Genomic DNA, 16,079 nt, shown 5'->3' on the forward strand with positions numbered 1-16,079 from the left:
AGGCATGGCAAGGTGGCATCATAATGCTGCGATAACAGAAAATATCAGATGAAGCCAAACTTCAGATTTTTGACTTACTAAGCAGGAAATACTACTCAGATATCCAAGCTTGGAGTTGTCTCTCAAAACTCTCATTACCTGAATGTTTATTGAGGTTACACCGAGAAACTTAGATCAGATTAAGAGTAACAAAATATTTAGCAAGTATAAAATAAAGCATTATTGAAGACCTTTCTGCAAATAAAACAATAGCAAACATAGAACTGCAGTTTACTTTTCTTGTGTAAGTATATGATTGTTTATCTTGTGTTTAGAAAGATCAGTTTCTACTCATAAACACTTAATAAGTGATAGATCAGGTTACAGTTCAGTGCCCTGTAACCTCCAGCAATTTAGCCTATGGTCACCCTGATTATTTTGTTGCTGCTGTGCTCAAAGCTACTTGTTGAATGCTTTGAAACGTCTCTTGCATAAGTTGAATAGACCAGGAGAGGGCAGAGCTGCCTAAGCGTAGTCGCTTCCATGGGATTTAACAGGCATCAATATTGCACGGTTAAATGGAAATAAGTGGAAAACTGATCTATGAAAAAGATTTGGTGATAATTGTAGTTTAATGTTCACCTAATATCAATCACTTTAATATTCAGAAACTGCTTATGCATATTTTCTACACAGGTCTTTCATTGCTGCTATGCTATCAACAAATATTTCTGATGGAAATGCTTTCTGGATTCTAATAGCCCTGCTAGGGGAACTCAAGCATTAAACTGGATTACTCAGTGTACACTTGAAACAGAGTTGTCATTGTCACTGTTGAGGGTTGTTGTGAATCTAGTTTATTGTCACCTTTTTTTTTGCTTCTAACTGTACTCTGGTTTCTCTATGGTTTCTAAAGCGGTTACTCTGGTAGTTATTTTTTTGTCTTTTCAGGTTTAGATTAAACTGGTTCAAACAAAAATGCTTATTTTTAATATATAGTAAAATATTACCCACATTAGCTATAAAACAGATTAAAATCAGTATTTATCTTGAAAACTTTAATGGAATGGAATGCAACAGTTATTTTTATTTTCTGTAAAGAACCTGATTTGAAGGCCATTTACTAGAGTGATTTTAATCAATCGATGTGCTTTGGGTAAACTAGGCTGTTGATACAGTGGGGTTGGTTTTTTTTTCAGAACAAAGGCTGAGCTCCTTCCCAAACAGTTGCAGATTGAGTAAAGGGAAGGGGCGACAGTGACAGAGTATGTCTTCGGGTGCAGGGGAATGAGTTTGTGAAGAAAGCTGGGAAGACAGTGAGGTTCACTGTTTGCTTTGATACAGTTTGTTCTTTATTATTGTAGGCTCTTTATACGAGCCCTTTTTAAAGGGTCTGCTAATTTTCTTCCTGGGAATTATATTGAAACATATAATCAAAGAATGCTAATATTTATCCTCCAATAAAAATTATTCATAGTAATGGTAAGCAGCTTCTGCTGCAGTGAACCTTGTTTTACTAGAAAGCTGCAAGTACTAGATTTGAGCCTTTTGGTGACTGTGTATTTAAAAAAATTGGCAGAAGTGTACTCAAGCAAGTTCTTGAGATCTGCAGAGTAACATAGTTGGCTTAACATATTAACAAAATGGAATAGCTGAAACAGTGTCATCAGCTTCGTAGTCTGGAGGTAGAGTATGCAAAAGGATTCTGGAGATTTTTAAATCAATCACAGTAAAGGCAAACGAGTCTTTTGGAGGCAGCTAATACCTACATTATGCTAAATTGAGGAAGTGCTATTTTAGGAATTATAAGTAGCCAATATTGACCTCTGTCTAAACTGAAAGAGAATGATTTGGGAGTTGTTTAAAATTGTGTTTTGGTATGAAATGTGCTTTGCAGATCATATGGGGCCTGTCTAAACCTAACAGCTGTCTCTTCAGCAAGCTGGAAGATAGATTGGTCTACCAGACTGTTCCAAAGATGTTGTCAGTTTAGATCCATGCATCTGGACTTATTGGACCTGTATTATGTCACCTGTATGAGCAATTTTGACTGCATTGCTGTTTTACTAGATACCATCTACTAATTTGGAATGATATGACTGTCATAATTCCTTAAAGTTATTTTTTCATGAGCAATAAAAACATTCCTAGCATTATGCCTTATTTCCTTCTAAGAGCAAATGATTGCTTATGGGTTGTGTGACCTCTGTTCTTGAAATTCATGTGATCAACACATGTATTATTTTGATACCAATCCCATTACAGTAAATCTGTATCTGCAAGATAAAAAAACAGCATGTATCTGATGTAAAAGAATTAGGATCCTTAATATATTGTGGGCACAGAATGCTAATTTTCCCATAGAGCTATGCATCAGGATCCATCTGGTCATTGTAATGCTGTTATTAGGATGAATCTGGGAAACATAAAATGAGTGTAAGCTGATACAGTTTGTGTTCGTGCATTTGCAAGCCAAACATTTTGAAAGGGCATCCTTCTTTGGTTCTCAGCATATGAACTTGAAAACCCAAACCTGACTATTCCTACGCTCACATTCATTTCCACTTTAAATCACTTTAGCAAAAGCATCCTACTAAAGTATAAAAATTCTCCTAATATTAAACCTGTTCTTTGGCAGATTCACCTGTCAGAACTTTCAACTACCTGTGTAACATTTTCAACAAGGAGTTGTATTCTGAAGGCCAAAATAGCATGGCATTAATATCATTAAATAAATATAGCATCTTGAGCTATTTTTTAATGGCTTGAAATGCAAATAAAAACAAGCTTTACGTGTAAACTTGCTGGATGATTTAGACGAACAGATGAGGCCCAGGCTGTAATTCTCTGGAAACGTTATTTTCAGAACTAGTGGGAGGTGTCCCTGCCCATGGCATGGGGGTTAGAATTAGATCATCTTTAAAGTCCCTTCCACCTCAAACCATTCTATGATTCTATGAACTGAATCTCATACATTTTTTACAGCTGTTTCTTCTACAGACATAGGACAATAGATGTGATTTTTTTAATGTATTCATTGCAAGGATCTTAAGAGGTTTAGATAAAAAAATGCATTATTAAACATTTTTAAGCAAAAAAAATTGCTAAAATTAATATTTTCAAACCCTAAAAGTGAATGCTTATATTGCAGTCATATTCATTGGTTGCTTTTAATACTAGAGGTATGGTTCCTGGTTTTGTGACGTGTGTTTGCGTCAAAAGAAGTTAAACAGACTGTAACTGGCAGTTCTGAAGGCTTACATTTCCCCCCTTAATTAAAATCACAGCTTATTTTGCAAGTCATCTATATAGTGAAATAGTACTTAGATTTACCAAAATGGTGGTTTCATATCAGCTATTATATAGAGAAAAACTCTTGAGTAATGATTTCTGCTCAAATTTATATGCTTTCCGAACCTATAACTCCTTGCATATGAGGTGCCACAAACTTATCAAGTGACTATATAATTATTACTTGATCTTATATCAAGATAGATGTGGTCAATATTGTCAGAATAATAGTAAGAAGGTGAGCAGAGTTGAGCTAAACTTTAGTAAATCTGGTGGAACTGGTGGCTTCCTAGGAGCTTTGGCTTCTTCAGAGAAACAAGATCATTTCTGCTCTTACTGAGTCTTGTGTAGTCTCATAATAATGAGAGTATAATAATTTTTTTCCATAATTAGCTTTCTTACTTTGTTTCTGAGTCTCAAAATTTCAATGACAGTGACAAGTTCTCATTATTTCAGACTAGGTGATCATGATTCGTATCCTGCTTCAACAGAAGCAGGTGTTCTTTCCTTAGTGAGAAAATCACAAGATATGACTTTTTCTTTGGTTTTTAGTTTGCCTCCTCCAGTATGAATATAAATTTAGTAACATAATAAGTAAGTAAAGATTTCTTGATGTAAATCCTTTTTTTGGTTCATGACTTTAATTCAAAATGTTCTTCTAATATAAATGTTAATGAATGAAAAATGTTTGAAGCCACAAATAATTATGGTTGATTTATTCAACTTACTTTCACCTGTAATCTGGCATATTTTGTATTACCTGTCTGGAATTTTAAAACCTTATGAGCTGCCTCAGGCATTTCCTCTCATGTTCTCCTTCTCTGTCAGATACATTGCCATATAAACTAATGAACTTTAGAGAAATTAGCTTGCTGACATGCTGGGGTTTTTTTTCACAATTCCTAAGATTTGTACTAGAATGAGTACAATTAATTTGGTGTCTTCACCAGGGTAAAAACTGCTTAACCACTATCAATGCCCTAGCCAATTTTCAGTCACTTCTTCAAATCAGCGTAGTCTGGAAATGCTTCTTGAGTGGAAGTTTCAGGATCTATTCTCAAATACAGTGGTTTCTTCATGTACTGTGTCAAACCTAAGACAAGCTACTTTGACTGGATTTTCTTATTGAATTTTCATCAATGACTTCTTAAGAGCTTTTTTTAAAGATGTGAACAATGGACAGTAGCTGTTAGTCCTTTGTCATATGAAAATGACAACTATTTTCTTCTTTTGGAAGATAAGTGTTTCTATAATGGGACTCTGTTCTTGTATCTTGAAAACAAATAGATGTCCTACTTCTAGAAATTTATATGATTGCATCTCACTGTTTTAGAACTTCTAGCATCTTTAGGAAAGATCAAAATTCTACCTGAATATTTCTGCTGTTTCTAGAAACAATAATTCTGTTCCCTTAGGGTTATAGAACATACTTGTTTTATTCTGTATCTAAATAAAGAATATCTGTCTACTGTATCTAGGCCTAGAAAAGTTTCTCCTAAGAGATTTTTTTTGTTTGGCTGGCTAGCTTTTACCAGAGTTGCATTTCTAAAGCTGTGGAATGTATGGAACTTCATACTTTGCTTCTTCAAGTCTTATGTTTTTGACATGAAGCGGGAAATTATTTTCACCTTAATTTTGTGGGCGCTACTTAGCTTTGCCTCTTAAAGATGCCCTGTGCAGCTTCCAGCTTGTCAAAAGCTGCAAGGATAAAAATTTTCTAAGAGTTTAAACAATCTAGAAAACCCATGGGTGCTTCACAGTATTAGCTGTCATCCTTTGTACATGACTGTCTGTAATTCTGCCTGCTGAAATATCATTTCACACAATTTCTACTCAGCCACACCTTCTCTCCATTCCAGATCAGACACTGCTTCCCACGTTGGCATTGTTTTCATCTTGAGACAGTATTGATGAGGTCCATTTTTTGGTGGTAAGCTGCTTAGTTTGCTGGGTTTGGGGCAGCTCTGCTTCTGTGTATGTTCAGGAACATACATTCAGCTTTTGTAGGGAAATGATACTGTGATGTTTGTTATGAAACATGAGGGAATGTTTGTGCCCAACTGGCAATGCTTTACCAGCTGAAAAAAAAGCAAAGAACTTTTTGGAGTTTCCAGGTTAATTTGCATTGAGGAGGTGAAGTCCATGATGGAGACTTCTGATGGTCTGCAGAGGTATAAGAAGGTTGTTCACTCTATTTCCTTCCTCATTTAGCCTTTGCTCCAGATTTCTCCATTCTTGCTGACTCCTCCTCTTTCACTGTTACATGTGCATTCTCCTCTGTTTTGTAGCATTTGTCCGTTTCTGGGCAAGTCCCTAAATTTCTGCTGTGCAAGAGCCTATGGATAGGATGAGATATGAACCTAAAATGGACCAGTTCTGTTCCAATGCACTTTGTATTATTTGATGAAAAAGAAGGTGAAAGTTAAGTTGGTCAATTCTCCTTTGAAATTCTTTCTTCTGCTCTTACGTCAGTGTGTTGGGAATACTGCATGAAGCCAGATAACAAATGGATAATGACAAAATGGATCTTACATGAGTGAAATGAAAACTTACAGGGAGAATGTTGCCTTATGCAAAATATTCCTGCTTCAGGGAAAAGGATTGGCTGCTTGACTCATCCTCTTATTTATTCACTGAAGAAGTAACTTATGACTGTACAATCTGGTTAATGTGCTCAGTTTAGAACAGTATCTAAATACTTGTAAATTAAATCTTGATTTCAATTTTTAAGAAACATGAACTGTTGGTCTTTTTCTAAGCAACAGACGGATGCTAAATCTTTTTTTTTTTAATCTAGTTGTTTCTGTGATTAATATTTGTGCTGGCTGTTTACTTGTAGTATGTCTTATTTTGGCCTCTGTCCACCTGAACACTGGCTAGTTGCTTTTGTTTTCAAACAAAATGTTTTCAAACACTGTCTAGCAATGCCGAAGTCTATCTGCAATTGGCACTATAGCATTGTATATTAATTTCTCCAGTGCTGAATAATTTTTCCCCCTCTTCTTTTCCTTTTGGTCTTCTAATTTGTGTACTATTAGGTTATAGTGATTTAACTTTTGGTTTTCCTTTCTTTGTGATGCATACTGCCCCTGGGCTTGTGTGTGTGTACGTACCCACTGCCTTTACTGGGGAAAAGTGATAGTGCTTAGAAACTTGTCCAGCTTCCCTGTCTTGTTGCTGGAGTCTGTTTTCAGACTGATAAACTGAAATAAAATGTGATCTTTATGTCTTACACAGAGGCAGGAGGTTAGAATTTAGTTTCACATCTAAGTTGTTTGAAATAGTATTGTAAAATTGTATGAAAACGTGTAGTAATTTTCTATCCTTCAAATCCAGCTTACCTCATTCACAGTGGAGATTTTTCCTCCTAAGTCACTCAATTTGTACTGAAAGTCCCACCAACCTATATTTGGAGAATTAATAGTTTTATATGGCTGCTTTCAAGTTGTTCTTCTCTGTATTGTAAGGTAAATTCATTGAGGCAATTAATCTTTATACATACTACATACATACATTTAGTATTTTTATAAAGATAAATAATTCCATTAGCTGTTTATGAGAAATTTTTATCTGGGTAGTCTAACATTTCTATTCCAATTGACATCTACTTTTCAGAAAGTCAAATGTAATCATTTATTTTAGTATGGCTTGTATGTTGTGTGGATTCCAAACTGCTGAAGATGTTTCCTTGTCTCCAGTTTTACTCATTCAAATATGATTGAAAAATTAATAATCTTGCTTTTGCATTTTGATGATTTTTATTTTAAAAAAGTTGATTAAGTATTATATACATTGCAATTTTTATATTTGGTCTTGCAAGGTTGTAGTTGGTGATGATCGGAATAACATGAATTTTTTTAATTTTGGGAATGGTCAGGCCTTTTTAGTCTGATGACTAGAGGGAAATATTCAATTGCGTTTAATAGTTTCTGAATGTAAGCATTTTATATGAAGCTTTGTTATGCTGAAGGGTCTATGTTTGCATGTACAATTTTTTAGTGTTTGATTTTATCTCAAGAAATGTGAATAGCAGATTCTTCACTGGGTTTGTGAAATCAGGAGTTTCTAGTTGGCCTTTATATCTGACTTTACTGCCAGATGCAATACTTTTAAAGGCAGAAAATTTGCTAAGTCTAAAACTTTTTAATATCATTACTATGAAATATAGTGCTTTACTATCAGGAAAAGAGAATTAATCAGATCTGGAATATTGGCACGCACATTCCTGATTAGTTATATCTACTGAAAAATGCTTATTTGAAATTGTTTTAGAACATTTCACTAGGAAGGTATTGTTCCAGATTTTTTTTACAGAAAGTTAAAAATATGAATCAGAATAAAGTAATTTAGGTTTTGCCATAATTATTTACATATGTGCATAATTATTTATATATGTCCATAGTTATTTATATATGTTATGCTTGAAATCTGTTCATATCTTATTTTCTTCCTCAGTTTACTACCTCTGGTATTTCCAATTTTTTTTCCCTTTTCACTTGAATATATTCACCAGCTACTAAGATGTTTACTAAATTTTACTGTATCCCGTGGGTACAGCTGGCATCACGTTAGATGTCCTATGTAGCTATGTGATATCTTCAGTTTTACAGTATTTACACAGAATCACAGTAGTGTGATTAGTAATTACACGATTCTAAAGACAAATGCAGGCTCTGGAGTTTCAGGTGTGGTCTTATTTCACAAGAACTTGCAGATTTTAGGTGCCTTCTGTGGGAAGTTTGCCTCAGCAAGCTAACAGTCATAAAAACAAGCGCAGCACAGATCTGCCATTGTGCCCTGTGAATGGCACAGTGCCCACCACAGCGTCAGCTGTGGCACAGCCCCCCTCTGCTCTGCCTGTGTGCAGCCCAGAACTTCTATCACTAATGTCCTTGACAATTTTGCCATATGTTTTTCTCACTTTCTCATGTTATATGTGCCCAGAAGCCTGCTTGGCTTGTACTTCATTTCCAAACATACTTGTTGCAACCAAGGGGCCCCCTTTCCTGTTTCTGTAAGCTGGAAAGTGCCACTAGGGTTTTCCAGGTACCAGGCATGGCTCTGTGCCACCACATCATTATGCAAATTTAGGGCTTAGAGCAATCTTGACAAACAGTATGTTTTGTACATCTAAATAGTTAGCAGTTCTATTTCCTCTTCTTGCTTTTCAGAAAATACTTTATATTCAATCAATTATATCCTTAATTTAATAGCTTCTGACAATAAACCATTTTAGAACCCCTTTCACAATAGGTAGAAATACATGCTATTTTTAATAGTGTCAGGCTGTCAGCTGTGCCAAGAAATTCTCTGGTGAACAACTAATTACGTCCACAGATAGAGCCTGACAAAAAATTTGCTTCAAGCCACAAGTCAGAGGCTTAACTATTGTTTGTGTCAAGTTACTTTACAGCTTGTGGTTTTGGTGAGTTGGGTGGGAATGTGGCTGTGAAGCAGGGTTCTTTGTTTGAGACACAGACCCCCGCTTTACCCAGCTTATGGAACCATACGTAAAATGGCCTCTTTGCTTTCACTTAACAGGATGCATTCACCTTTCTGCTCTGCTGAGCACCATTTCATGACTTCACAGCCCAGGAATTAAACCCTACACACAAAGCAGCTTTACCAGTAATTGTCTGCAGATTAAATTAAATGCCTGTTCTCAAACAGTGTATCTGAATTGAATCAAGGCCACTTCTCCCTTTACGTGCTTGTTCCCGTCAGTGAGAGGCAGCTACTGAAAAATGTTTCAGTCCTTGGGAGCTTGTCTCTCAGTGATTCGATGAAAGTACAGGGCATTTTGTGTGTTCGACATGATGTTAATTCTATTGTGTTTCATAATGAAAAAAATAGCTTAGTCTGCTGATATAACATCAGTGTGTTTTACTGATGGCAGCTACTGCCAGTAGCTCTGCTTTGTGCTGCAACCACTGGATTCCAACTGTCATAGTGTTTGAAATGTTGGTTTTATTTTTGTAAATGAGTAAAATTCAGATTTTTTTAAAATTAGATGAACTGATGTCAAATAATATTGACTAGTTTAATTAAGTTGTGCCTCTTCCCTTTCACTTTTGTGTGTTACATTTTCATACGTGGAGAGTATAAAGCTATTAATTTTGGGAAGAAAGCATTTAAACATAAGAAAATTAAAGACCCCAATCAGTTTCTGCTGAAGTGGATTTATGTATGTATTCCTTCTATTTTTATTTTGTCATGATTGTTTACAGTATAACTGAATTGTGCAACTGTTCCACAAATTCTTGACTCAGAATGTGCTGCAACCTGCTTTTTACTTAAAAATTTTATCTCACCGCTGACTGCCCAACTGGTGTAGCTGATGAATAAGTTGGGGGCTCATCATCTATTTTAAAATTTCACAACCCCTGATTTCTTATTAACTGTACGCTTCATGGTTGCCAAACTTATCCCACCAATCTTTCAAAGACAAGCATATTATCACATTACTCAATATAATCTTTGCATAGTTTCTGTAATGATGTTATGTGTGAAAGTCACCTCAAAACTTGAGTTTAGGGCTGTATTCAGTAAAGATGCAAAAAGAATATGGACTTACCTGAACATTTCTTAATGTAGGGATGTCTGGTGCAAAGTTGACCCTAACTCATTCAGCGTCAGTCAGATTTTACAAATGCCCCTGAACTGTGATGTTACTATTTATGAAAAATGCCGAAGATCACTCCTTTAAGAAGAATAGAGTTGTCTTTAATGATCAGACAGATTCACTTTGGAGTGAGTTGTTTTTTAACATTAAGGTTTTAATTCCTCCAAGTTTTAACATGTTCTTGGGAAACAGTTAATCAATGGGACAACACTGAGTCATTTTAAGAGTGGGTCAAGAATTAAGGTATGTTTTTTGAGAACAGCGTACTGCTTTCTACAGGCTTTTGAAAATGAAATGCAGGTTAATTGTTTAATACTTTTATATTTTTTAAAAAATTAAGCTTTTTTTTTAGTTGCATAGAGTATGAAACTCTACTTGCTGAGAAAAAAACAATTTTTTTTTCTCTTAAAATTGATGGAAAAAATCATGCATATCATACTAGCTATCTTGTGTGCTAGCAGTAGAAGGAAAACAGTTAATTAAGTGTTTCATTTGCTGCTGTACAGTCATCTTCAGACTACTTTTCTTGACTTTACTTTAACTGATGCTTCTGGAAATGGCAGGTGCGTATGTGGAAACACAGGGTCCTCTCAGAGGGCTGCTGCACTTAAACATTTCAGTGGGACTTCCATCCATTCCAAAAATGAGGGAATATTGATGTATCCTTTCCTGAACAGAATGCCACAATCTATTAGATGAGTATCAACACACTTTAAAGTCATGGCTTTTTCAGAATTTGGGAGGGAGATTTCAATATAGAACTGGGAGTCTCCATCAACATAATGGTGAACATAGTTTTATCAGCAACACAAGAAAGACTTCAAGAAAGAAAAGGAAAATATGAAGATTATATTTCTACCGGGACTATGATATTGAAGTACTTTCTTAGGAAATACTTAAGGATGTATATCTTGTGTCTATAGAACCAGCTGCACAGCCTCCTTCCACCACGTGGTTTGTATTCTCAATTTGTATTCTTTGCCAAAGGTATCTACTTAGAAAGCTGAAAGTAACAGCAAAATGAGAACTTAGTCTAAAATCTTACTTTAAATGCCATGCTCTCAGGGCATCATATGTACTATTCCGTGCTAGACTTCATTGCCTTTTATGGTTTTCTGCTATTGCTAACTTTGTAGATTTATTTCTTTGTACTCAATCTCAGTCTGATTCAGCCTTTGTTTTCCCTTCGCATGACCAGAACTCTCATTCAGACCTTTCTCATTTCATGTTTTGACAACACCAGTCATCTTCATTCTAGTCTCAACAAATACTGGCTTGCAACATGTGTATATTTTATGATATTTTTCCCACTTGTTATTTTGATGTTTGATTGTTCTTTTACTTGCACTGTGGGATTATTTGCTTTAACTTTTTAGACCACACCTTACCATCTCTCATATGCTTGAACTGCTGACTGTATGGCATCTGCAATGCCAGCCTTTATTGACCTATCAAGGGTTTCCAACAAGCATCTTTAAATTTCCCCTTATGCACCATGCTGCCATATGGGTTTTAATACAGTGTTCACTTATCTCCCTCCCTCCTGGTAGAGTTCTGTCTGCCAACACAATAGATGGTGACTTTTAAGGCTGATGTGCTGCATGCTGTCCTCATGCTGTTCTTGCTCTGTTTAGGTTTTCCTTTGAGTTTTGAAACTGAGGAAAGGATTGACTTGATTCAGGTTCCTGGTGCCAAGAGAGGCTTCTCATTTCAGAGCTGGATATGAATGATCAAGTTATCTTCTATATTTTTTTCTAATGAATGGCAGAGATAGCTTCTTCACTTGCTGTTCTTGAGGATCTCTATAAGGTGCTTCACTTCACCCAGGCATATTGTACAGATGCAGGGTGCCCATCTCAGAGTGCTGTTTTCCATTGCATTACTGGACACTTAAAATTACGTATTGCAGTGTCGAATGGAACAATGTCAAGGGACTTCTGTGGATTCTGGCATAAACCTTATCTAAGAATGAGAATAAGAGTCATATTTACAAGGATCTAGATGTGTCTAGTGATGAAGATAATCAACTAATGGTATTTTTGAAGAAGTATAAACAGCTCATATTGTTTTTAAATAATTTGCTAATTTTGCCATTTTCTAGGTCCCTCTCTCCAGTTACTGGCTGACTTTGGAATCTCACAGTTTTGTAAGAGGCAAAATACGAGGGTGCTGAGCAAGTGGAGGGGAAATGTATCTACGGTTATCTACTTATGTGTTGCAGTGGCTTTGAAGTACTTCATTACATGTTCATTAGTTCATGTTACAGTTGATACCAAGTTAATCCTATTAGAATTTAGTATTTTACACAGCTTTGGAAGAGATAATATGGGAGGCTTCTGGAAGGAAGTAGTTTGTAGCCTTAGATTCCTATCAAAGATTTCTTATTTTCATTCCAAGCTGGGAGAAGGAAACCATGAGTGAAGACTTAGGGATAATGAAATAGATTACATTATCACAGAAAACAATGGTATTTTTGTTAGAAGCAAAAGAGTAACCTATTGAACTACTGTAAGTAAATTTCCCAAATAGGGCAACGACAGCTTCATGATTACTTATTTCTCTTCCTAATCAGTCACAGCATGATCCAAGAAACTATTTCCCAGATGCAATAAATCTTAGTTTTCACTTCTAAATTGTATTGAACTTCTCTTAAGCAATTTAGTTGAAATTCCGGTGGGTCTCTGCCAACCTGGTTATTCTATGATTCTATCATTCTCTTTAGCCTGGGTAAGGTAATCATAGAAATCATGGTTTAGAATAGTGATTAATCACTAATGTGGCAAAGGGGAAGAAAAAAGTAGAATTTTTAAGTCAGTAAATTTTAATGTGTTTAATTTATAAATGTCTAACAGTGCTGTATGTCAGTAATTTCTGATAACTTTTAATTGTGAAAAGTCGTATGAAATTTAAACATGCAGATAAATATTGAACCGTGAATAACTGTAGGATTGTATGAAATGTAGAAAGTAAGGGAACATGGCAATAAAAAAATGATGGGATAAAGGCTGTCTATAAACATCCCCATGTCTGCAATCATTAACAAATGAAGTCTATGAAGAGTCTATGAAGTTTTTATTGCATTCTGAGACTTTGCAAACCTGTATTAGAAAACATTTAGGTATAAATTTAGCATATTTAAAGAAGCATTCCTTATTGAGTATTTGGGACTGAAAACTACTTTTGTAGACAATGTGATAAGCGCAAGAGGGATGTCTTGTGAAATGGACCTTTATTAAGCTTAATCACTGCAAAATAAAAATCCAATTAAGGCATTGAAAAGATAAAGAAAGACCATCTGTGAGGGAATTTGCCACTGATCTAATGATAAGCTAATTTTTCAGATAAAGTGGGTACTGTACTTTGCAGGGGATGAAGTAGACAAGTTAGAAATCATTATAGATTGAATTTTTGCCAGATTCATTGACAGATTGGATAAAATCAGTGGAAACAATGCTTGTAGGGTAGTTAAACACAAGGTTATAAAAATATTCTTTCTTTCTGGATGGTGACATTGCATTCCACCCTGTTTCTGAAAACACTGCAAGCAATGTAGTGGGAAATGTATTTCCTACCCTAAAAAATCATACCAGATTTCTAAAAGCCAGCAGTGACCATATGCACTCAACTTCATTTTGTCCTAGAGATTATGTTAGTGTGCACGTGACAATGAGTTACGTGTAATGGATATTTTTTATTACTTAACTGAAAATTGTTTTCCACTAAAAAACTAATTCCTCCTTGATTTTGTACTAATGGAGGAAGACAAAGACTGTTTCGTTAATTTTTTTTACCAGTAAGTTTTCAGCTTCTTGTAAATAAATTCCTTAACCAAGAAAAAGATTGTGTATGTTCAACTTCATGGAGTGGTGATTAGGGTGCTTCACATGGCCTGGTCCAAGGTTGGTACAACAATAAATCGTCATGACCTGCTTTATTACTCTAGCTGCACAGATGGGGTACTGAGAAAAACTGAGACATTTGCTTAGAGCTTAGCCTAGGTTAGATGACAGTAATAATATAGTATTGTAGGTGCTTTCTCAACTGCTGAACTTTGCCTGCGCAGATTGATAAGTTATGTAAATGAGAGTTTGATTTGTAGATGAAAACTCCCAGAATTGTCCTGTTAGTAAGGGTAGGAGATTTTCTCACTACAGTACCTGTCGAAGAATCATTGGTCTTTTGCAATGTAGACCTAATTATTCAATTGCCAGCTATTTCGTACCTAGCAAGTATGCTTTGAAGTCAAAACATTGTTTAAAAACTGTTTCGACCCCTGTATGTAGTTATAGTACACAGAAATCTTGATTCTGTGCATTTTGCATGAGCAACTGTGCTCAGCATGACCAGAATCTGTAACTCTTCTGAAATGCTGTTTAGATCTTGTCTGTTGGGAGGTGAGCAGGAAAATTAAAGGTATTGGGACTACGTGTGTGACTGAAGAATTTTACATTTCAAGTCTTATTTGCCATGTATCCCCTTCTCTTCAGTAAGCTTTACTAAAGATCTTTAACTGCTTGACTTACATTAATATTGTGTATTTGAGTAGCAAAGAGCTTGCTGTGTAGTTATATATTCTCTAATTAAGATCAGGACTTCAAAAGAGCAAGCGGAAGGACCCTGTCATGGGATATTGGACGATAAAATATATTCTACAAGGATCTTGAGTATGATAATAAACAGTGAGATATATCTTTAATCTCTGTATATAAAATCAGCACCTTTCTGATCACATCATTCTACTTCTTAATAATGTTAAGCCTGCATATATCACATAGCTATAGTTCTGCAGTGGCAAAGGTGGCTCTAAGTTTGTCTCAGTTTTTGTAATTGACTTCTTCATTTTATCTAGGCTTTTTAGGTATAATTAAATATGTTTCCTGTGGCAGTCAGAATTACAGGTGCCACCTGCCATGGCAGGACTCATAACTAATCCAGTATTTGCTGGTCAAGTGAAAATATTTAGTATTACTAAGCTGCTTAAGTACTTTGTTGCATCCATCTGCTCTTTTTTTTTTCTTTTCTTTTCAAAGTAACAGGCACATCCAACCCATGACTACTTTTGATCCTGTCAGCTATTGTTCACGAGAGAGAGGTATGTTACATGAATAACACTAGAAGTTTTATTTCATTAGCCGAAAGGGTATCTCTTTATTTTAGTATGGATTGTTTTGGTTTGAATTTCTGTTCTTGGGACCATGGCAATAACTTTAGGACAGTTTATTGCAGAGTGTCTCTGCTCAAGTTAGTGAAATCAAGAGGCAGTGCAGGAGACTGAGTCATTCAGATAAAGCTTGCAGAACTAGCATCTGAAGCTTTTTCTCCCGTGAATGTTTTGCTTGAAGCTGGTTTTAGATGTGAAGCCTCAGTTCTGACTTTGGTGAGGAAATAATGAATGGTAGACAGTTAAAGACCAGATGCTAACCATATTTGATTCCTTTTGCAATACTGCTCAAGTAAATTAAGTTTGTGAGAGCCCTGAAACAGCACTTAATCCAGAGGTGGCTGCACACAGAAATTGCACCATCTTTCATAGCAATTTTGGTTTGTGGTTGGCTGACTTATGAGCCACAGAGGTCAAACTGAATCCCAAAGGGTTACTGTGGATTAGGTTAATGTCACCAAGGTCAGAGGCTGGACCTGAATTACATATATGCATGCATAATTGTTTTTTGTAGTTTACAGTTTTTCTATATGAAATTCTGCCCTAATACATTCACATATTTTCTGCCTTTTTGCAGTCCCCAGTGATGGTAAGAGCTATGCAGGCCTTAACATACACGGAGTAACACGCATTATTATTTGTTCTATTATTAACAGGCATGATTCATTTTATGTCAACCTATTGGCCTCCATCTACCAAAGCACTTACGGGATTCTATAATATAAAAACTGTGGACACTCTGTTGGCATTTATCAATACTGGATCTGTGTAAAACTAAAACTGCAAAGTTAAAATGTATTTTGGGCTGTGCATACATAGTTTTGATAGCCCAACAAATCCTCTCCTTTAGGAAATATTGTCTTATACACAACAAATGAGATACATTTTTCTGCTGGGACACAAGTTCTTAGTCATTGAAGAGAAAATGGAAGGAGTTTGCTGATTACTGGTCCTATCAAAAGAGAATTCAAAATATAGAAACTACATTTCTGCACTAATAGAAAATTGTATAAGATCCAGTCTGTT

General features: G+C 35.5%; 1 long non-coding RNA gene across 1 annotated transcript in view; it reads left to right on the forward strand.

The window, feature by feature from the left end:
• LOC138720647 (uncharacterized) overlaps positions 1-14,985 on the forward strand; it is a 35,040-nt gene extending 20,055 nt beyond the window's left edge. Inside the window, exon 5 of the long non-coding RNA XR_011337450.1 lies at positions 14,923-14,985. This is a non-coding gene — a long non-coding RNA (uncharacterized lncRNA). The remainder of the gene's footprint in view (positions 1-14,922) is intronic.
• Positions 14,986-16,079: the final 1,094 nt, after the last annotated feature.

The sequence above is a fragment of the Phaenicophaeus curvirostris genome, chromosome 5 (genome assembly GCF_032191515.1).
Source record: "Phaenicophaeus curvirostris isolate KB17595 chromosome 5, BPBGC_Pcur_1.0, whole genome shotgun sequence".
NCBI lineage: Eukaryota > Metazoa > Chordata > Aves > Cuculiformes > Cuculidae > Phaenicophaeus > Phaenicophaeus curvirostris.